Here is a 23,274-nt window from a genome sequence, read left to right as displayed (position 1 = left end):
TAACAAAATGTGTTTTATATTTGTGCTAATAAGGTGTTGATTATGTGTTAATTACAAAATAATACAAACAAACACCAAAAGTAGATATAATCAGCACATCTGGTGTGCTGATAATGGAGAACGATTGAAGATGTTGTGCTAATGTCGTTTATGTTGATAATGGAGAACGATTCGAGGACGATGTGCTGATAATGAAGAACGATTAATGATGTTGTGCTAATTATATAGTGTTGTGCTGATTATATTTTTTGTAATTATTTTTAATTAGTTATAAATAAATATGGTCAAAAAGTCTAAATTACCCCTAAACTAATTTTTTATTGATAGACACTTGTCAATTATGTATTGGTTCTTATGGTTCTTACAAACTTAAGTGTTTGTATTTGATCCCATTCCATGTGTAGAATACTTAGTTGTTTTAAGTATAATGTCAAGTATGTTTTGGTATGTGATGTTCCTACTAATCTTATTTCTCTTTAAATCTTTTTCATTTCTTTCCTTTGAATATAGGATATAGAAAAATCTAAATCAGATAATAAAACTTCCTACATAATATGTTTGCGAAAATCATCAAAGTAACACTTTGACAAGTATGTATCTAAATTAATCCCCATTAATTTAAGATTTTTAACATGGCATCCGAATTTTTAAATGTTCACCAATTTTGGTTAAATTCACCTTTATATTGGGATGATTACTAGGATTTAAAACAACCATAGAATCCTATATATAAAATACTTTTGAACAACGTTAAATTCTCCTAATTATATGCATGAAATTTAAGAAACAAAAATCATACATATGTGGTTATTAGGAGGTGATCTTTGAATCTAGAACTTATATAAAAGTTAATAAAATGTTTGTTTTTATGTTGTGTGTGTTTTTTTAAAAGATATTATTAATATATGAAAAAATTATGATGGTTCAAAAATCGCGGGGGAAGTTTTTTTAAAGTCAACGATATGTTTAAATTATTTTATCATATGTTTTAAATATTATAGAGTAAATTACTTTTTGAGTTCCTGTGTTTTATGTGTTTTAACCACTTGAGTGCAAAAGCAAAAAGTTTAACGATCTGAGTCCCCATAAGCATTTTCTTTAACCATTTGTGTCCGAAGTTCTAACACTGTTAGAATATTTTGGTTAAGTATTGTTAAATGACCAAAATACTCTTATATTTAAAAAATAAAAAAAAAAACTCTCTTTCTTTCTCTTTCTCTGTTCTTTCTTCCTCTCTCTTCCACTTCTTCTTTCTTTTCTTCTTTCCTTTTCTTCTTCCTTACCATGTCTTACTTACCATGTCTCTCTAACTGTGTATCTCTCTCTCTCTCTCTATGTATATATATAGGGTAAGGTTAGATAGAAAACCTTAAAAATTTGAAAAAAAACCCTAAAAAACCCAACCTCCTGACTTTTTTTTTTTTTTTGAAAAAAATAACATATGTATATAACACATGTATATTACATGTGTTTATTTTTTTCAAAAAAAAAAAAGTAAGGAGGTTGGGTTTTCTAGGGTTTTCTCAAAATGGAGAGTTTTCTCCCTAGCATTATCCTATATATATATACTAGGTTATACCCCATGGTACCCACAGGTCGCTCTATTTTAAGGATATTAATATTTTATTACTTTTATTAAAAGGGTTTCTTTTATAAAATTTGTGAGGATATATATTCAATAATTCAATGTTAATCCTATATACTCACAACAGTATAATTAAAATAAACTTAAATAATGTGACGTATTAGATAAGTTTATGACAAAGTGCATACTTTGTTTTCGAGCATTCTATAGCATAGAAGTGTCTCGGACTCGTGGCGTGATAATTAAAAACACATGATACTTGCCCCGAATTTACTTAAGGATGCATATTGCCTGTTCAATGACATGAGTAAATAATGTTTAAGGTACATGTCAGTTTAGCAACGACAAAAAGGGGATTTGTTCGAGGAAAAGAATTAATAAATTTAGAACTTAAGAGACTTTTCCCAAATTAATACAAATCAATAAAGACTCAAATAAACACATGAAATATATGGTAAATCCTCTTAAAACCAATTTACCTATTGATTACAGAAGTTGAATCTATCGAAGTGGTATATTAAATTTCATGGAAAACACAAATTTAATATCTTTTTGAAGATGTAAAGAGGGGAGAATGATGTGTGAAATTAGGGTTCATGTTGAGGAATGATGTTGAGGAATGAGGTGATAACTGGTGATTTTAAAATGGGTTTTTTTTGCAAGTAAAGAAGTTTTTCATATCTAATCCAACAAAACAACATGAAGTTCATCGAAGCATGTCCGATCTAATTTAAATAGACAGATAGGCTATGGATTGTTGGTTATTGAACCAAATTTGATAACAAAACAACATGAAGTACATATAAGAGCCTTAAGCACAATAACCCATTCAAAATAATCAACTAAATAAAGAGAAGAAATAACTTGTTTCACTGACATTATGGGAGATGGTGGATGCCTCCCTTCTGACGTTATCTGAAGCGACATCAAGCATTTGTGGATCAGTTGTAAGGCCATTCATCCGCTTGACATCAAGCACCTACTATAGAAAATGGTATTATACACAAAACAACCGATAAGCATGATCACAATCTAAAAAACAATAATTGTAAACAAAACAACCGATAAGCATTTTAATGCACCTTTATTTAATTTTATCCCTTTTATTTGTTCGACCATTTGACCAATTATAACCGGTTAACTTTTTTACTTATACACAATTAACATGTCAGATAGAAAACATAACCTCCATAGGACCCATTTATGGTAAATGGGTCACAAAATGAGAATGTTTAATGTCCTAAATTAGAGGTGGTGAGATGGATAGGTAGGATCCATGTTAAAACGCTTTAGTTGCATTGGACCCGCAAGTACTTTTTTCTCCATTTTTAATGTATTAAAAAATAACTATTGGGTTAATTATTGTTACAAAAAAAACATTAATGAAACAAAATCATTGAAAATAACAATTTAGCACGCAATATGCCACATTAAAAATAGACATTAGGGGATTGTCAACGCGTTTAACGTGTTCCCCTCTCAGTCTTAGATAGATTTATTATTTGACCCCTCTAAATCTGTTTTTTTTAAATGAAGCAATTTAGAAAATCATAAGCAATAGTTTGGCAACCCCAGTTAAACCATCCTGTTTTCGGTTACCTTTTCTTTACAACCGGAAAGTATATTATTTCGATTCCTATTAAAAACCAAGTTATACCCAGATTTGTTTTATTAGAAACATCTCGAGGGTCTAACAAATAGGTTATTAATGTATATTATTTAAATAAAATATTATATGACTTTTGAAGCAAACGGACAATTCTTCACTCAAAAAGCAATCTTGTGAATAGTACCTCACTCAACAGTAGCAAATCAGGTGGAGCACTTCTAGGTCTTCTAGTTGCTCTACGTCCCGGGTTGGAAAATTTAAATTACATTAATTATAAGTGTATAATAATTTAACATAAATCCCTTTGATCTTAATTTAGAAATTCATATATAACATATATACTAATAACACTAAAATATTCAAATAAACCGAATAAGAAAATCACCAGTTATTTATATTAATTATTAATGATTAATAATTACGGGTTAAAAAATGGCATGCACCGGTTAAATGTATTTCAGGATATTTCTAGATGTATATGACGTAAGCGTGCAGTATTAACATTTACAAACACATAGTTGCTTAATACAAATGACTGATTAGTTGTACGAAAATTACCAGAAAATGCCAGTTGTCACAGCACAAACATGGGAAGGCAGGCTATTAAATCCTGTGCAAAGACAACAACATGCTCATTAAACCATCTTAGAATTCCCATAAATTAAGGGTAATGAGTTATTTAAAGAGAAGCATACTCATTAAACCATCTTAGAAACCCCATCAAATCATATTTATAATAATCATAAATTTCTAAATATATATGAAAAAAAATGATTAAAGAAATTCTAACCAAAGGAGCCCCATGTGCAGCTCTCTGAGCCAAATAGTTGCACGGCTTGAAGAACCCCGTACATCATTCACCACTCATTCAACCTCCTATAAATGTACTTAGATCCAACCAAATTTCCCCCTTAACATAATCCCTCCCCTGTACAAAACACATGTTGATATTCAAAACTAAAATTAAAATTAAAATAAAAAATAATTTTGATCAAAAGATGAAAAAGAATCTGTAAGGTGGAAATTCCATTCCCATAACACCATCGATATCCAAATCAGATGTTTTTGCTGTAATACCCCCCTGCATATACTCTAAACGCCTCATTTACAACAGGGAAAAACACCATTTCTTTTATGTCTTTATCTGGTAATTTCCCCAGCTGAAACAAAATCAAACCTAATTAGTTATAAACTTACACACTTTCTTTCACACTCTTAAAAAATGTAGGATTCTGAACTTTACTCATCATATCGTGTGACGACATTGGTTGTCACAAACTAACTACTCGAGTTTCCATATCGTTGCATCGTTTGGAGATATTTATAACTGTTTAGAAATTAGTGACGTAAATGAACAGTAAATACCATAGAATGTAGGGATGAGCATTTGGTACCGGGTACATGTACCGAACCGTACCAGGTATATGTGGTACCAGTACCCATTTTCCCCGATAAATGGTACCGATGCCGGTACCAATTTTCCCTACTTTTCGGTATCGAACGGATAACATGCTCATCCCTATTAGGATCAACTGAGATGCCAAGAATTTACCTTGCTTTATCGATGTACTTCTTTATTTCGGTATCCGGACTCGCTTTGCGTTTATCATCATACACATATAAACCTTTGCGGGTAGTTGCATCAGACATGTAGGGTAAATGGGAAAAATTAAAGCAAAATATAGAAATCTAAAATGAAGGTTGATATTATGAAAAACTAACTCAATTCATACCAGAAATGCTCCACTTTGGCTTCTGAAACAACATACCCTGCCCTGCTGTCATTTTTTTCACCTTAGCATGCAATTATCCACCCACATATAAAAATATATAAGAACTGATCTGAGTTCAATCAACTTAAAAAACGAAATAACAAAAATGAATATTCCATTGAACCTCTAGAATTGTGTTTTTATCACCATCATACGTTTTTAAAAGAAAAAATAACCAGACTTCATTAACATTAAAAAGGTATTTGTTTCACTCAGTTCACATAGATTGTTGTAACATAGGGGCTCAAGAAGATGCTCTCACATTTAATAAAAAAATCAAAAAAATATGATAATCCAATCTTAAATTTGGTGTTAAGAATTGGCTGCTTAATGATGGTGATGATCCCCCTTTCTTTTATTAGGCTATAGGGTGTGAGGGGCATGGTTGGATCACCAATCGCTACGTAGGACCATTAATGGATTGCTACACCATCCCCTTGTCTCATCCACCATGATTCCTATGGATTAAACCATGGAAACCATGAGCCTCCTTTTCTTATTCAATATTTTCTTTCCTTTTCACAAAAATAAATTAAAAAAAGATAATAGTGGTCTGAGTCATGACCACACCCTTAGGGTAGTGGTTTTGAAAGTTGGATTAAAGGTAGGTGACATCACGCTGATGTGGAGGGTCATTGTAATACCCAAAATATTCTTTTTATAATGAAAATTTTAAAACTAAGTTATGTTTTCCCCAAGGAATAGGAAATATAGGACTATATTTTTATTATTATGATTATAAAATATTATTTGATTCTTATATCTCTTTGTTAATTTAAATTTCGAAGACGAAAATTTTTTTAAGCGGGTAGAATTGTAATAACCTGAATTTTTTTTTTATACAAAATTATATTAAAAAAATAAAATATAAAAAAAACAAAAGTACAATGAGCCTAATTTCAAATATTTAAAAAAAAAATAGGATAAACCTTTATATATATCTTGTACCGAAGAGGTGGCACTTACTTAGACTATACGTACTGGGGCGCGAGACCAAGCCATAGCGCCGATATGGCGCCTAGCACACCGCCCCCAGGGGCGCTATGAACCAAAAAAAAAACGCCGTTATGCATATCGCGGCGCGAGGAATTGATTGATTTTAAATTTTGACCGTTATCAAACGGTCATATATTAAAAAAAAAAATCAATTTTTTTTTATTTTTAACACCATAAATAACCTCATATTCTTCCACTTTTTTTACAACTCAAACCATTCTCCTTCTCATTCTCTATATATTTTTAAAAAAACTAGTCTCACTTTATAAAAAATGGGTTCCTCGTCGGAAGAGTCTTTCACCGAAATTTACCGAAGATATTTTTCGCCCGACGAAGACGCGGCCGAGGAAGAAGCGGTTACGAGTGCATGTACTTTTGTGCTACAAACATTTAAGCACATTCGGCCACCTCCCCCTCCACGACCCATCTTGCGACGCACCTATATCTTGCGAGATCGTGAAGCCGCGAACGAGCGTTTGATGAAAGACTATTTTGACGCGGCACCGGTTCACGGACCGAATGTTTTTAGACGACGTTTTCGGATGAGCCAAAGGTTATTTTTGCGCATTAATAATGACTTGGAAAATACGTACGATTTCTTTAAGCAAAGAATGGACGCACGAGGATATCTAGGCTTCACCTCAATTCAAAAAGTCACATCCGCCTTACGCGTATTATCATACGGAAACACGTATGACATCAACGACGAGTATTTGAAGATGGCGGAGAAAACAACCCGAGATACCTTGGAACATTTTTGCTATGGTAATTTTTTAATTGTCTTTTATTTATTTACTTTTATACATTTATTTTTTCGTAACTTGTTAGTAAAACTTTTGTATATTAAATTATATTTTAGGAATATGCCAGTTATATGGAAAACGTTATTTGAGAAACCCCACTTGGAACGACCTTCAAAAAATATATGAGGTGCATCTAGAAAAGCATGGAATACCCGGCATGATTGGTAGCTTGGATTGTCGTCAATGGCGTTGGTATAATTGTCCAACCGCATGGCGAGGTCAACATACGCGGGGTGATCAAAAAGGGCCAACTTTGGTATTACAAGGTGTTGCGTCATACGACCTTTGGGTTTGGTCGGCCTTCTTTGGTGTAGCCGGGTGTTTTAACGATATTAATACGTTAGAGGCTTCACCATTAATCGAGGGCTACATTTCTGGAACTATACCAAAGGCCGGTTTCCATGCAAACGGGAACGATTACGAGCATGGCTACTACTTGGGCGATGGTATCTACCCCGAGTATTCGATTATTGTTAAAACGTTTTCTGAAACTTTCGATGAAAAAAGAAAGTATTTTAAAAAATTACAAGAGTCTTCGAGAAAGGACATCGAGAGGTGTTTTGGGGTTCTACAGCAACGATGGCATTTTATCAGGAATCCTTGTCGCATGTGGCATAAGGATAAAATACGAATGGCCATGTATGCTTGCATCATTTTGCATAATATGATCATTGAGGATGATGGAAAAGCGATATGCCAAAACTATATTCCCGAAGATTTGGTCGAACTACCCCAAGCGACAACGGAAGAGAGACTCGCAAATGCTCAACTACTCCGATCTAGAGAAATACATAACACGTTGAAGGCGGATTTGGTTGAGCATGCTTGGGCGATTCGCCCAATTCGATCAAACAATGATCACGACGAAGATTCCGAGGAAGAAGTGGGGGAGGAATTCGAAGACGGGAACTTTGAAGACGTAGGTTTAGATGCTGGAGAAAACGAAGAGGAAGAAGGAGAGAACGAAGATGACACCGAAGAATAAATTTATTTTTTAGGTGTAATTTTTTTTAGTGTAACTTTTTTTTTTATTTTTAATGTAGTGTTTTTTATTTAATGAAATGTTTTTTTATTTTATAAAACTTATAAATTATTTAAAAAATAGAAAATTAAATTAATTGAGTAATGATTACACAGGGGCTTTATGACTACGGCCCCAAATTGCATAAAGCCCCATAAAGCCCCTTACTGACGTGGCATGCCACATGGCGCATAACGCCCCTTTGAGGGCTTTATAACTACACATGCCCTTACACAGTTACCACACTTCTTGGCCAACATTTCACCACTTGGAGATTTTACAACACCTCACCAAACATATATTTTTAATTATTTTAATTTTATTTCTTCTTGCCTAAGAAAACCCAATTATAAATATGGCACTTACAAAATCCAATAAATGATATCTCAATTTTCTATTTTCCCTCACTGACCATCGGCACACAAGGTAAAATGCTAAACTCCCTTTTCTTTAAAAATATTCTTTCAAGTAAATTGTTTTAAATTATTTAAGAATTGTTTTAGACCCGTGTCATATTTCTTATAACTTTAGTTTAGGCCAATCATATAGCATGCTATTTTTAAATGAAGTTAACTATGTTCTAAGATACCAAATGTTATAGTGTTACATTTATTAATCTGGCTAATCGTTGGAAATTATTGGCTCATGAGAAAAAGTTTTGTTAGTAACTTTATATAATGGTATATTAAATAAAATTGAAAATCTTAATGTGTCTAGATTTATTAACTTACTATTCTATGCTAAATATAAATGGGTTTTTGTTATTTTGAAATAATAGCTATATTTTAAAGGATACTTTAGTTCTAGGTATATATTTTTATATATATAAGTAATATTATATATGATTGATTATATATAGTTTAAGAAATAAAGACATTTTACAAGTGGTTAGTTGCATAAAGTAGAGTTTTAGTTTTAAATAAATAACTAAACCAACGAAAATAAGGTATGGCTGATCGAATTTGTATGAAGACATTTTTTAAATTACTAATATTTGTAAGCTATTAATAATATAGTAAAGGTTTACGAACAAAATCAACGCACCTGATTCCGAGTCTAATGTGTATAACTTTATATACAACGATATTGTAGGATTCCATGGTCGTGTAAGCGTAATCTAGTATCTCAGTCTGGTAATCATCACTTAAGGTACGGATTCTTCCCCACATATGTGTACGGATTTAGATTTCCACTACCTCGTAGTTGAAAATTTAGATTCGTTATTGTATGATTTTGTGATCTTTAAGATTTTGTGCTATTATATTTAAATTTATAGTTATATTGTTTTAGCAAATATTCAATTATGATGCACTGAACTACTGATTGTGTCGCACCGAAAGGTGACGCACTGAAAAACTGAATGTGAACTACTGAATGTGATTATGTGACGCACTGAATGTGAACTGACTACGCATTGAACTACTGAATGTGACGCACTGAAGGTGACTAACTGAATTTGTTATATATATTGTTTGATAGATATTATTAAGAAAATATATATTGCGTTGTTGTTACTGAGTAAACCCCGTTTACTCAGGCGTACATTTGCCTTCTTATGTACGTTAGGTTGCAAGGATTGTCGGGAAGACTTGGATGGATGGTTCGAGGGATTAAAGACGCACATGGATTTTTTAAAAGTTTAAATTGTTTTATATAATATTTCGAATTTTGAAATAATGTAAAAATTTTACAATTTATGGAATGAAGTTTTGACCTCTGATGTACTGTATAAGTAACACGTCAGCCCAAGCCGGGGTGGGGTGTTACAGTTATGGTATCAGAGCTTAGGCTCTTTCCTGTCGATAAACATTTTTTTTAAAACAAAACCTGTGCGGTAATGGGTAGACATCCAACTAGAATTTTATCCCCCTAGAAATCTGTTATCATCCTTCTCTTTTCTATATTCTCATAGATGTCTCCGGTCAAAAGACCTAACCGACGCAGTTCACGTAGCTCTGGCACGACTTCTAGGCGTCGTAAGATTAATGACGCAGTCCAACGTGCTGTCGAGGGGTTACTCCCAAATCTGATACAAACTGTCACCCAACAAATGCACACTGAAGTACTCTCTGATTTCATGCAAACGGTTATGCAGCAAATGAGTGACGCAAGGAACACCCAACCACCTCCCACTCCTCCTCGTTCCCCAACTCCTCCTCATTTTCCACCTCCCTCACCTTCGCCACCAAAAGGCAAGAATGTGAAGGATCTAATTACACCACCCACTGTTGACATTCACAAATGGTTGTCTAGATTTCAAAAACAACAACCAAGATCCTTCAGTGTTGCAGCTACACCAATAGAAGCACAAAATTGGATTGCTCATATTGAGAAGATATTCAAAGTTCTAGGAGTGGGCGATGAATTTAAAACAAGGTTGGCTGCGTACAAACTGGAAGATAATGCCCAAACCTGGTGGCGTACTGTGAAACATGCCAGAGGCGGTGATACGTTCGCTGCTACACTTCCATGGGACGATTTCAAAACATTGTTCTTCCAACAATATTTTCCGGTTGCCTTCCGTGATGAATACATCCGAGAATTTGCATCCGTCAAACAAAGGGAGGACGAACCTATGACCGAGTTCATGGAGCGTTTCACGAGGCTTGCTAGCTTCGTTGGACCCAATGCTGGATCCCCAGCTGCATAAGCCGGGAAATTTAAATGGGCATTGTGTGAACGACTTAAGTGGTTGGTTGTTAACCAAGACTTTAAAGACATCACTGAAGTAGCTAATGCAGTCCAAAATATGGAAATAGCAAACAAAACTATGAAACTTTGGTGGAGACCTCTTGAAAAATCTAGCCTTAACCACTGGGCAAACTACTACCCAAATCCCACTCCCCGGGAACCAGAAGTCAAATTCTAATCGGAACTCCCCAACTGCACCCCCGAATGGCCAAGCGATCGTTGCACAAACCCAGAATCAACCCCGAAAACTATGTTCCACATGCGGAAAGACCCATGGTGGAGTATGCCTTAAACTCACAGGGGGTTGTTTCAGGTGTAAACAAACTGGACATACAATCCAGAATTGCCCGTTTCCATCAAATGATACTGAAAAGAAGATTTCCACTGGAGCAAACGCTATACCAGCTAATAGAGGCGGAAGGGTTTTCGCTTTAACCGTTGACAATAAACCAACGGAACACCATGGGTATGATGTGATTGGGCGTGAACCTTAGTGAGACGAAAGATTTCCCGTTGTTTAAGTCCTCGTCCTAGTCTTTTGCTTTTGAACCTTGTCTTCTGAATGTACAACTTTTCTAAACATTTAATAAACATGTTGTCTTTTTAATACAAGTTTTTGATTTATACCATTAATGACTAACGTGTCACTGTATAAATTTCGAGGACGAAATTTATTTTTAAGGGGGATTATAGTTGTAATACCCAAAATATTCTTTTTATAATGAAAATTTTAAAACTAAGTTATGTTTTCCCCAAGGAATAGGAAATATAAGGAATAGGAAATATAGGACTATATTTTTATTATTATGATTATAAAATATTATTTGATTCTTATATCTCTTTGTTAATTTAAATTTCGAAGACGAAAATTTTTTTAAGCGGGTAGAATTGTAATAACCTGAATTTTTTTTATACAAAATATATATTAAAAAAATACAATATAAAAAAAAACAAAAGTACAATGAGCCTAATTTCAAATATTTTAAAAAAAAATAGGATAAACCTTTATATATATCTTGTACCGAAGAGGTGGCACTTACACAGTTACCACACTTCTTGGCCAACATTTCACCACTTGGAGATTTTACAACACCTCACCAAACATATATTTTTAATTGAAGTTAACTATGTTCTAAGATACCAAATGTTATAGTGTTACATTTATTAATCTGGCTAATCGTTGGAAATTATTGGCTCATGAGAAAAAGTTTTGTTAGTAACTTTATATAATGGTATATTAAATAAAATTGAAAATCTTAATGTGTCTAGATTTATTAACTTACTATTCTATGCTAAATATAAATGGGTTTTTGTTATTTTGAAATAATAGCTATATTTTAAAGGATACTTTAGTTCTAGGTATATATTTTTATATATATAAGTAATATTATATATGATTGATTATATATAGTTTAAGAAATAAAGACATTTTACAAGTGGTTAGTTGCATAAAGTAGAGTTTTAGTTTTAAATAAATAACTAAACCAACGAAAATAAGGTATGGCTGATCGAATTTGTATGAAGACATTTTTTAAATTACTAATATTTGTAAGCTATTAATAATATAGTAAAGGTTTACGAACAAAATCAACGCACCTGATTCCGAGTCTAATGTGTATAACTTTATATACAACGATATTGTAGGATTCCATGGTCGTGTAAGCGTAATCTAGTATCTCAGTCTGGTAATCATCACTTAAGGTACGGATTCTTCCCCACATATGTGTACGGATTTAGATTTCCACTACCTCGTAGTTGAAAATTTAGATTCGTTATTGTATGATTTTGTGATCTTTAAGATTTTGTGCTATTATATTTAAATTTATAGTTATATTGTTTTAGCAAATATTCAATTATGATGCACTGAACTACTGATTGTGTCGCACCGAAAGGTGACGCACTGAAAAACTGAATGTGAACTACTGAATGTGATTATGTGACGCACTGAATGTGAACTGACTACGCATTGAACTACTGAATGTGACGCACTGAAGGTGACTAACTGAATTTGTTATATATATTGTTTGATAGATATTATTAAGAAAATATATATTGCGTTGTTGTTACTGAGTAAACCCCGTTTACTCAGGCGTACATTTGCCTTCTTATGTACGTTAGGTTGCAAGGATTGTCGGGAAGACTTGGATGGATGGTTCGAGGGATTAAAGACGCACATGGATTTTTTAAAAGTTTAAATTGTTTTATATAATATTTCGAATTTTGAAATAATGTAAAAATTTTACAATTTATGGAATGAAGTTTTGACCTCTGATGTACTGTATAAGTAACACGTCTGCCCAAGCCGGGGTGGGGTGTTACAGTCATGGTGATCATGAGGGTCATGACCACACCCTATAGCCTTAGTTATATCAAGTTCTTTTGAGCTTAATTTTAAATAACCTTGTAAAAAATAATGAACAAAAAATGTTTTTTTTGAAACTTCTAATATCTTATTAATCAAAATAACACTATATAAATGAATCAATAATGACTTGAAGTTCAGCTAAGCCGATACTTCTTGAAAAACATCTTTAATACGGATACCTTGCTACCCTAGGCTTCTTTTTATAAGCAAATTTTAGACTTTGAAGTAAAAGTATATAACTTACATAAAGAAATTGTTTTATAATTTAAAGTCACATTATATTTCTAATACAAAAACTTGATTACAGTGTTGCATTTTTACTTAGTGGACTAAAAAATACCTGGTTGTAAAAGCATGAGTCATGAAGTTACCACAAATTAATCTGCGGCCAACAAACATGACAGATGTATACTTGAACCACCACTTATATAGTGATCATCCTAGCTACTACAAACGAAATAAAATGTCAAGTGTTGTTATTAACAAAGTTTTAAAACACCAAAACATTTCCAAACAATAAATCAAAAATTTTCAGAAGGTGAAACACTCATGTATGTAGATACCTCGTCACAAGCTCGATTCTATAGAAAGGTGCCAGGTGGCTGTCACAGTATTGTTTCTCTTTTGCAGCCCTACTCCATGACCTACCCAAAGCAGCAATGACACAAGTTCAAAGATACTAATACCAATGGAGAATATAATAATAACAGTATAAGCAAGACGAAGAACAAACCGCTACCTGTTAATTTAAACCTTTCTTCAAGCATATCACCTGCAAGTTCCATAAGTGAATGGTCTTCAGAATCCTCATCATCAACCTCCATTAACAATCAAAAGTCCACATCAAGAAGCAGCATAGATACCTCTGTCCAATCAGATTTCAGTATTCATCTGGTAGATGAAATCTCAAATAGACAAAGAAACCAATCAGTAATTGTGTATCCATCTCAATTGAAGTATTGTCAAAGCTTCCATTATTTTAGAGAAAATAATTGTAAAAAAACACATACAAATAGAATTTGTAATAATCATGATGATTTACATTTGCAATGTTTAAAAAAAATGCAAAGTCCAAGAAAATTTACATGATGATTTACATTTGCAATGTTTTGTGCCAGGCAACACATCACACGGTTCAAATGAGCTAAAACTAACAATGTTATTTTCCTTAACCTACAACTTTAATCGTTTAAATATATTTTATAAACATATAATGATGAAATTAGATGACTGAATGCTTATACTGTCACACATGTAGCTATTTTGCTCAATGACCCATTTTGACATTTCCCCCAACCCTTCTGTTTTTCCAAGTCTACTGAATACCAATATAAAAAGAAATAAGCTCAAACCTTAAGCGAAATATAGCAGGACTTTGTACAGCCATATAAACATCTCCTGCACTAATACTGGAGTCTTTTGACGTCCATCTTCTGCTCATAGGTGATTGTCTAAGGTGCGTATCATAAGGCAAAAGCATTGGCTCTCCTACAGCTATGTGGGACCCACCCCATTTTGTATGGATGTGTTTGATGACAGAAGATATCTTCTTCCTAGCTTTGAGTGTGAGTTCGAGGAATGGATTAAGACCATCCTATAGGAAAGTCAATATATTAGCATAAATATAATATAATTAGTTACTAATAGTAATAATAATAATTAATAACTCAGATCCATCACACAAAAGCATTGATGAGAACAAACCAAAACACTTTCTGTCGAAAAAAATAAAGATATGTAGTGCGTCAAATATGATTACAACAACTATGTTATTTTAAAAATAGTCTATTTTGGATAAAACTTTTTAAAACGTTTTATGCATTAAAAATGTGCTTCATGCGACTTTCAACGGGTTTGGCTATTTTTTATTTTTCAAGCAATTTCTTTTGTTTTTATCTATTTGGCCCGTAAAAGATAAAAGCATAGCTCGAATAAACCGGCTTATAGATAAATGGGTTGAAACTGCCACCTCTACTTGGCTTCATAAACTAACCTTCTCTAATCCAAGTCTAGTAACTTCATCAATTGGAAAAAGCTGCAGCTTTATCTTTGTCAAGGGATCAACTTCTTTTTTAGTTTCTATACACCCTTCACTAACTTAAAGCTGCCTATTGACAACTTCTCTAGCACTAACAGACAAAACACCTGCAATGGTTCCCATTGAAGATTAGAGTCGCATAAATGAAGTAAATGCTTATGCAAACATGTACCAATCATGACTTTGACCAATCTTGACTTCAGTATCACTGTTTCCCTCTAACGTAAAAAGTCCCCCCATTGTCAAATCGGTCATGTTATCATCCATTAACCGTGACAATTCCTGGCTTTGACCAATCTTGACTTCAGTATCCTATTAAAATCTTAGTCATTTAGATCCATCATACAAAGTATAATTTGCTGTGTCCTAAAAAAACCAACCAACAAACTTGATTTAAACATATGCAAGTGCGACCTATAATCATATTTGAAGCAAAGTACTCAATCTTCTAAATCATCTACGATATAAAAGAGTGTAGCAACATTATTTCACATGTCAATTACAAAAGCGAAAACTTACTCTACAATTGTTTGTCCATATACCTGTCATCAAATTGGAAAATTAGTAAATCATATCAACAAAAGAGAAAGAAAAAGAAATCGAGAAGATGTAATCAAATGAGAATGAGAACTTACTTTTTAAGATCTGGAGGTTGACCGGATCTGCTCATGTTGAAACCCTAGAAATTGAGTCAATGATGATAAGAGAGACTGGAAAAAAAAATTAGTGTTTACTCAAACTTGGGTTGCTGGATAATGATTAATGAAAGCGGAAAAACTTTGTAATCTCATAAAATTGAAAAGGATAAAAAAATTAACAAAAGAAGCTTTGCTTACTTGATGGTTGGTTGAATCGAAAACATTGCACCACCACTACCACCACCGCCAATTGAGTTACCACACGATTGCTTTAGAGATCTAGGGTTTCATATCAGATGTGAAAAAGGAAAACGTGATTAACAACGAAGATATCTATAGATTACAACGACGACGGAGACATTAGATTTAGGGTTTGCAAGTTTACCTTTGTTTCGATTGATTTCTCTTTGGTTAGGGTTTGGAGAAAAAGGGAAAATGCAAATGATAAGAAATTATTTATACTAAGAATCGAAAACTGGAACCAAGAATAAATGATTAACACCAATATGCTCATGCTTAATGATTGTTGATGCGATCAGAGATGAGAAGAAATGGCTGAAGAATGGTCACAAAGAGAGAAGAGAAGCGGCAGTGGAAGTGATGCGGATTTAGGGTTTTTAGAACATTTAAATACCCGGGTCATAATACGGATCCCGTCTCTACCCATATAAGGAAAAAAAAGACCCAGAAGTTTTCCCGCCAAAATGCACAATTTAGAGGCCTCCTAGCTTGACACATCAGCAAAATTTAACACATTTATTATATATAATATATATATATATATAGGATTAGGTTCAAACGTGAACAATTTCTCCAGCGTGAACTGCGTGAACTGATCTGGGCCCTTGATTTTATGATCTTGAGATTAATGTGAGTGGCATGATGGTAATTATTTGATTAGTTTTTTTTTTCATTTAATTAAATACAAAAGGGTATATGTGTAATTACACAACTAAAAGAATTCAAATAGAAACCTAAATTGTTTCCATTATATTAAAATCTCATCAAATCAGATCCATTATTTTTGTCTTTCTCCTTCTCGATTTATCTCCTTCTTGATACAAACACACTGCCGGTGGAAGAGAACACAATTTCAAAATCGGATCTTCTGCTCCATATTCAAGAACCCACAATTTCATAATCGGATCTGAATGGTGGTGACGACAAGGTGGAAGCCGGTGGAAGATGGGTTTTCCGATTTTTGGTAGTGGCCGGAATTGCCTAATCGTTCTCTTCTCCGGCTCCGGCAACCGGAGCAACGCCGGCCACCTTCATCACCCTGATATCCGGCCACACCCTCACACACCCAAACCACGACCGATTGATCCTTTTTTTTGTCTCTCCATCTCGATGATGAAACAGAGTGCCGCCGATGTGATGTTTATCGCCGGCGATGTGATGTTTATCGCCGGCCGATCTGATGTTTATCAGGCCGTTTTTCCGGCAAGCCACTCCATACAACCCCCAACCCTCCTTCTTCCTATACTGCACATACACAACTCAAAACCACGATGAGAGAGAGATCGAGTGGCAGGAGAACGGGAGAGAGAAAGAGAACAACGGGAGAAAGAGAGGCCGCGCGGCGGCAGCGGCGACTGACGGCGAAGTCGTTAGTTCGGTGAGAATCAACATCAACGGCATATACTGAAAGCATCAAGTAGGTGTTAATGTTTGTATGTTTGTATTACCCCCTTCACGATGAACTTCCTAAAGGGTCTATTTCAGATCTAACGTACAGACTGAAACCTGATGATTATAAAAAGCTTTTTTTTGTTAATCTGAAAAAAAAATATTGAAAGTCAAAACTGTGGTGCATGTGAGAGGGGACTGTGGAAAACTTTCTGGGTTCAGACTTTACATCACTGTTTCGGTTTTTGGGATGCTTTCCAAAGTAGTTGACTCAACTAGACAGTGACCACACATGACCATTTTTCCCTTATCTTTATATAATATTATCTAATGTTTACAAATATAACTTGTACGTGCAGATCAAAATATATATTATGGTTTATCATATTAACTAGATTATTAGACCCATGTACTACACGGGTTTAAAGATATAAAATTATAACTTATTTAATTCAATTTTTTATTTTGCTCTGTTTTAATGCGATGTACACTTGTGTATTCTGATTTTGTTCTGTTTTTTATGCAATGTACACATGTGTATAGCGTCTGTTTTTGTGATGTCCCAGTTTTTTTGTTCAATTTTTTTTATTTTGCTCTGTTTTAACGCGCTGTACACATGTGTATTCTGATTTTTCTCTGTTTTAATGCGATGTACACATGTGTATTCTGATTTTTGCTCTGATTTTAATGCGATGTACACATGTGTATAGCGTATGTTTTTGTGATATCTCATATTTTTTTTGTGTATTGAATATGTAAAGTAGTTGATGTACACTTGTGAATTATGCAAAGTACTAATTGCTGAGTTTTTTGTGTTATTATAGGAGATGTCGTAAACGAGAAAAGTGGAGATGGAAGGTCGATAAGGATGATTCACGTATGAGGTCGATAAGGATGATTCACGTATGTTTGTTTGCTTGGTCGATAAGGATGATTCAGCATACAACGTGGCGAATAGTTGTAAAAGACCATGTCTTTTTTATTTTTCCGATTATGTTGCGTTTATTGTTTTCACGAATCTGGAACTTGTAATTGTATGTTTTTTTTTTTGGTTTGGCAAACATTATGTAACTTGTTATTTGCTTAATATAAAATAGTTTTACAGGTTTTGTTTGTTTATATGTATGTATTATGTAGCTAATTACACATATGTACCATGCTGAGTACACATGTGTACTGTTCAATTCATATCCAAGTACACATGTGTATACCGTTGAAATATGAAGGTTACGTGAATCTTAAAAATCATAATCCGAATTCTGGTGGTGAAACCTAAAAAATAAAAATGAAATAAAAGATAATGTGGATAATGAATTTAAAATAGGAAAGATGTAACTTAATTCAATTATTAAAATAATGATTTAAATCTAATTTTTAAATAATTACAATCATGCCCTTAACAACTAAAAAGGAAATCAATGGTCCAGATTAGTTCACGCAGTTCACGCATGGGATTAGGTTCACGCTGGAACCCTACCCTATATAGGGGATGGTTAGGGGATGGTTCAAATGAAAACCACTTTTATTGTGAAAACTGTGAAAACTCGAAAACTAACTAAAAAAGCCTAAAAGAACCTAAAAAACATACAAAAATTTTTTTTTTTTTTTTTTTACAATTTTTTTTAGAAAAATCGCTACTTTTTATATATGGAAAAAAAATTCCAAAAAAAAAAAAATTTTTTTGGTTGTACTGCACATGTGCACTAATACGGAAAGCCTAAACCACTTAACCCACCCCCCACCGACACCCCCCAAAAACCTAAACCCCCCAACCCCCCCCCCAAAAAAAAAAACCTAAATTCACCCTCCCACCAAAAGCCTAACCCCCCCCCCCCCAAAAAAAAAAAAAAAAAAAAAAAACCTAAACCCCCCCACCCCCCACCCTCCCGAAAACCTAAAACTAAACCCTAAACATAAACCCGAAAAAAACCTAACCCCCCCCCTCCCCACCCCCACCCCCAAAAACCTAAACCCCCCTCCCCCCCATACCCAAAAACCTAATCCTAATCCTAAACCTCCAAAAAAAACTAACCCTAAAGGCTAAACTAGAATCAAAAAGCTAATTTTAAGCATCTAATGCACATTGTAGTACATGTTATATTGCACATGTGCACTACTATAATAATAGTAATGAAAACAAGACGACACCATAAATCTTTTTTTATGTCATAAAAAATATGCTCGAATATACTTGAATGAAAGATAAGAAAATTTGTGATCTTATGGTGCCATTTTTGTTTTAAAATGATAACGTATGGAGAAATGGGAAATGTTTGAAAAGATATATTTTTTGTTCCAATTTTACCCCTCCTTCATTAAAAGTCTTCCCCTCCTCCTTTTTAGTGGGTTTTAGTTAGTTTTCTAGTTTTCACAATAACTAGTGGTTTTCATTTGAACCTTCCCCTATATATATATATATATATATATATATATATATATATAGAGTAAGGTTAACATACAAAAAGTCTTATCATACATCACGTAGGAGACAATGGTAACCGTTGGATCAGGGGTATAATCACGCATGGGACCACATAATCACGCATGGGACCACATAATCACGCATGGGGCCACATAATCACGCATAGGACTATAATCACGCACGTTCTATGATAATAACGCACGTTATATTTTTTGTCATGTATGTTAATGTAGGTTAAGCCTTGAAGTACATTATACTTTCTCTCTCTCTCTCTCTCTCTATATATATATATATATATATATATATATATATATATATATATATAGGGGAAGGTTCATTTGAGAAGAAAATTTAATTGAGAAGAAAAATAATAAAGGGTAATTTTGTAAAACATTAAATAGTTTTTTCACTTATCTCATTTATTGTCATTTTTGACTAATTAATTAGTCATAAAGTCTATTATCCTCCACATTAACCTTTTTTTGCCTACACACATCAAAAGTTATCCTACATATTTCGAAATTCACCCTACACGTTGAAATTTATCCTACACAACTCGTAATTTATCCTACACTTTAAATTATTTTATTTTATGTTTTTGAAAAAAATATATATTTTTTGAAGATAAGTTACAAAAAATTTAATGTATTAGCTATTAAAGAGGAAGACTACAAATTAATGACCAAGGTAGATTTACCAATGTACCCTTGTAGTTACATTAAATACTTATATTGAATGAAGTAAAATAAAGCATTCTTATTGGTTGAAATTTGTTCTTTTTTCTTCTTACAAAAAATTTCTTCTCATTTGAACTCTCCACTATATATATATATGAGTAGATGCGTGTGTAGGTGTGTCACGATTTAATGTTAAGGGTATTTTGGTAATTTCATAAAATTTAACTGAGAAAATCTAACAGAGTTTGTCTTTTGGACTCAAGTAATTAAAATGACTAAACCACATGGACTCAAAAAAGACTTTACTCTATAATTAATTAACTCTTATACATGCATCTTATAGGATTTAAACCACTCACCTTATTACTCTATAATTAATTAACTCTTATACATGCATCTTATAGGATTTACACCTTTCACCTTATGGACAAAGAGGAGACACCTTATTAGATATGCTAAACTAAGACAAACTGAGTGGGTCATAAAAATAGACAACACAAAAAAGTAACATTATTATAATCGATACCGTTTCTACCGTCTCTGCCTATCCCAATTTCTTTTTGACGAGCGTGATTCTCATGAACCCGCCCCTAAAAGTAGGATATGCCGTGGTCGTGCATAGAAATTAAAAAAGGCCTTGGCTATTCACACACGGCTGTTGGCTTTTGACAAAGACCGAAGCGATGCGCTTAGATGTAAAGTCAAAAGAGAAGGTCTGAACCTGTCAGACCTTGTCTGTTGACATTGTACCTAAGCGCTGCCCCGCGCTTAGGTGTGTCTGTTTGTTTTTTTGGTGGAAAAAAGTGGGGTTTTGGTGGAAAAAGTGGGGGGTTTTGGTTGTGTTTTTTTGTTGAAAAGTTGTAGATTTGTGTTCTATTTTTATAAAACATACATAATTTAAAGTTGATTTTAACGGTCGTTTAATGTGAGTGTACCGGTTATAGTTGATTTATAATAGTCGTTTATAAGATACGTTTCTTTATGTTGAAAAGTTGTAGATTTGTGTTTTATTTTTATAAAACATATATAATTTAAAGTTGATTTATAACGATCGTTTAAGTGTGTACCGGTTATAATTTATAACAGTCGTGTATAAGATATGTTTCTTTATGCTACTGTTTTTATAAATGTTAACCGATTTTCTTTTGTTAAATTACACGAACATGTTTAATTAAAACACCGTACAATAAGTTACGAAAGAGACGTATGAAATAAGCGCAAACAATCCAAAAAAACATTGTGTAAATAAAAGATGAACTGCATAAATATATATAAAATCAGTTTGTACATACAAAAAAAAGTACAACTGAATGTCTAATACAAAATAAAAACTAAAGCTACCGATCCTCTGACAGTGGGGACGGTGGCAATGGATGGGCGGAGCTCCATGAGCGTCTCCATGATCCACATCTGGTATCGCTAAAAATGTCGGAGGCACCGATCGAAGTCCCGAGCCACCGCCTGCGCAACAGGAGGCAGGTCTGCATAGACATGCTGTGGGTACTGCGACGGGTGCAGAGGTGGCGGCGGCGGCGGTGGTGGGATCTTGTCGTCAATGACGTGATCAGCCGGAGGCGAATGCGGCAGAGGCGGAGGGTCGTGTCGGTGACATTCGATACGTGACTTTTACTGTCTGTAAGTGTTGTATTAGTGCGTAGATTGTCTGTAAGTGTCGTATTAGTACGTAGATTGTTTGTTATGGCGTATTATGTTTCTATTGGTCGTATTATGGCGTATTTTGGCCGTACGGTTCATGTGGGCCTTAATCTTCTGAACAGCATTGTGTATATCTTTCAGAATAATATTTTTCGCTATGTAATAAGTGAAATCTTTTTTGACAAGAAGGTTTTCGAGTTGTTGCATTGGAGATTCGCCGACCCTCTTTCGGGCATTGATCTTCTGAACAACATTGTGTATATCTTTCGAAATAATCTTTTTATCCGGGTTCTTTTTCATCAACGTATGCCAGATGCTACAGTTTGGAATATCTTGCTTTGCCAGCAGCTACTCAATCAGAGTATTCACCGAAAAGGTAATTGCTAAACGACGACATCGTATTTTGAAGAAACGCCACCGAAACAACAAAACACGGCTTTGTTTGAAACACTTTTGCAATTTGGAATTTGAATGAAATGTAAAATGCATGGCCTGCCTTCTTAAAGAACCAAAAATTGGGACCTAAGCGTTACGCTTTGGCCATAGCGTAGCGCTTAGGGTTTCTCGTGACCCGGCTGACAACCTCGTACCGAATCAAACCTCGTATCAAGTCAAATCAAGGTCACATCTATTTTTGACTGGAAAAGAACCCTAAACGCCGCGTTTTGGCCAAAACGCGATGCTTTAGGGGTGTGGAAATAAGGATGAATGTATGAATATCATGATGCTTAAAAAAATATGGACTTCTTTTAAAAATAGACTGTTTCTTCTTGTACCTCTTTTTCATTTTTCTTTTTTGTTTCTTGGACCAGCAAAATCTAATAAGCTAGGGTCGTGGATAGAAATTAAAAAATGATGGATTTCTTATAATATTCCTTGTGTACGTAGTAGTGACCGGCTTGAAGATAATATCAAAACTTTTACCCATAAAGTTGTAGCATCATTTATGCTATATGTGTGTATGAAACACATGATGCTTAAAAAACCTATAAAGGAAATTATATGGAAATAATTCCTCTAAAGGAATAAAGGATATACATATCTTCGTTCCTTATCTTTTAATTTTTGTACGTATACGAGTTAATACTACCCCGCGCGTTGCAGCGGGATGTCGATAGTGAAAGTCTTTAGTATGTTGATTATAAATATTGAATTATTATGTCGGATCTTCAATGAGTTTAATACTTTGTAAAAACCGATTAATTGATTATAGTTATATACGTAACGTTCTATTTAATAAATAGTATTTAAAAATAATGTATGCTTCTCCAATAAAAGTAATTCTAATGATACTGATATTTGTATTAGTTTAATTGGTTATATTGTTTTATAAAACTTTAGGGGTTAGTACAATTATGAGCAAAGCATAGGG

General features: G+C 33.7%; 2 long non-coding RNA genes across 6 annotated transcripts; both read right to left on the bottom strand.

Annotated features, from left to right (window-relative positions):
* Window positions 1-2,290: 2,290 nt before the first annotated feature.
* LOC118480497 lies at window positions 2,291-3,531 on the bottom strand. The gene is made up of 2 exons (XR_004862998.1): window positions 3,379-3,531; window positions 2,291-2,567 (listed from the first exon to the last, which is right to left on the bottom strand). It is a non-coding gene; the product is annotated as an uncharacterized LOC118480497 (long non-coding RNA).
* Window positions 3,532-13,167: 9,636 nt separating this feature from the next.
* LOC110869059 lies at window positions 13,168-16,148 on the bottom strand. 5 transcript variants are annotated; one of them, XR_004862994.1, is made up of 8 exons: window positions 15,904-16,148; window positions 15,717-15,797; window positions 15,516-15,590; window positions 14,836-15,422; window positions 14,195-14,436; window positions 13,582-13,747; window positions 13,406-13,486; window positions 13,168-13,289 (listed from the first exon to the last, which is right to left on the bottom strand). It is a non-coding gene; the product is annotated as an uncharacterized LOC110869059 (long non-coding RNA). The 5 variants fall into 5 exon arrangements; XR_004862996.1 differs by having other exon boundaries at window positions 13,168-13,286; XR_004862995.1 differs by having other exon boundaries at window positions 13,582-13,707.
* Window positions 16,149-23,274: the final 7,126 nt, after the last annotated feature.

Source organism: Helianthus annuus, chromosome 7 (genome assembly GCF_002127325.2).
Source record: "Helianthus annuus cultivar XRQ/B chromosome 7, HanXRQr2.0-SUNRISE, whole genome shotgun sequence".
In the NCBI taxonomy this organism is placed as follows: domain Eukaryota; kingdom Viridiplantae; phylum Streptophyta; class Magnoliopsida; order Asterales; family Asteraceae; genus Helianthus; species Helianthus annuus.
This window is presented reverse-complemented; position numbering and strand designations above follow the sequence as displayed.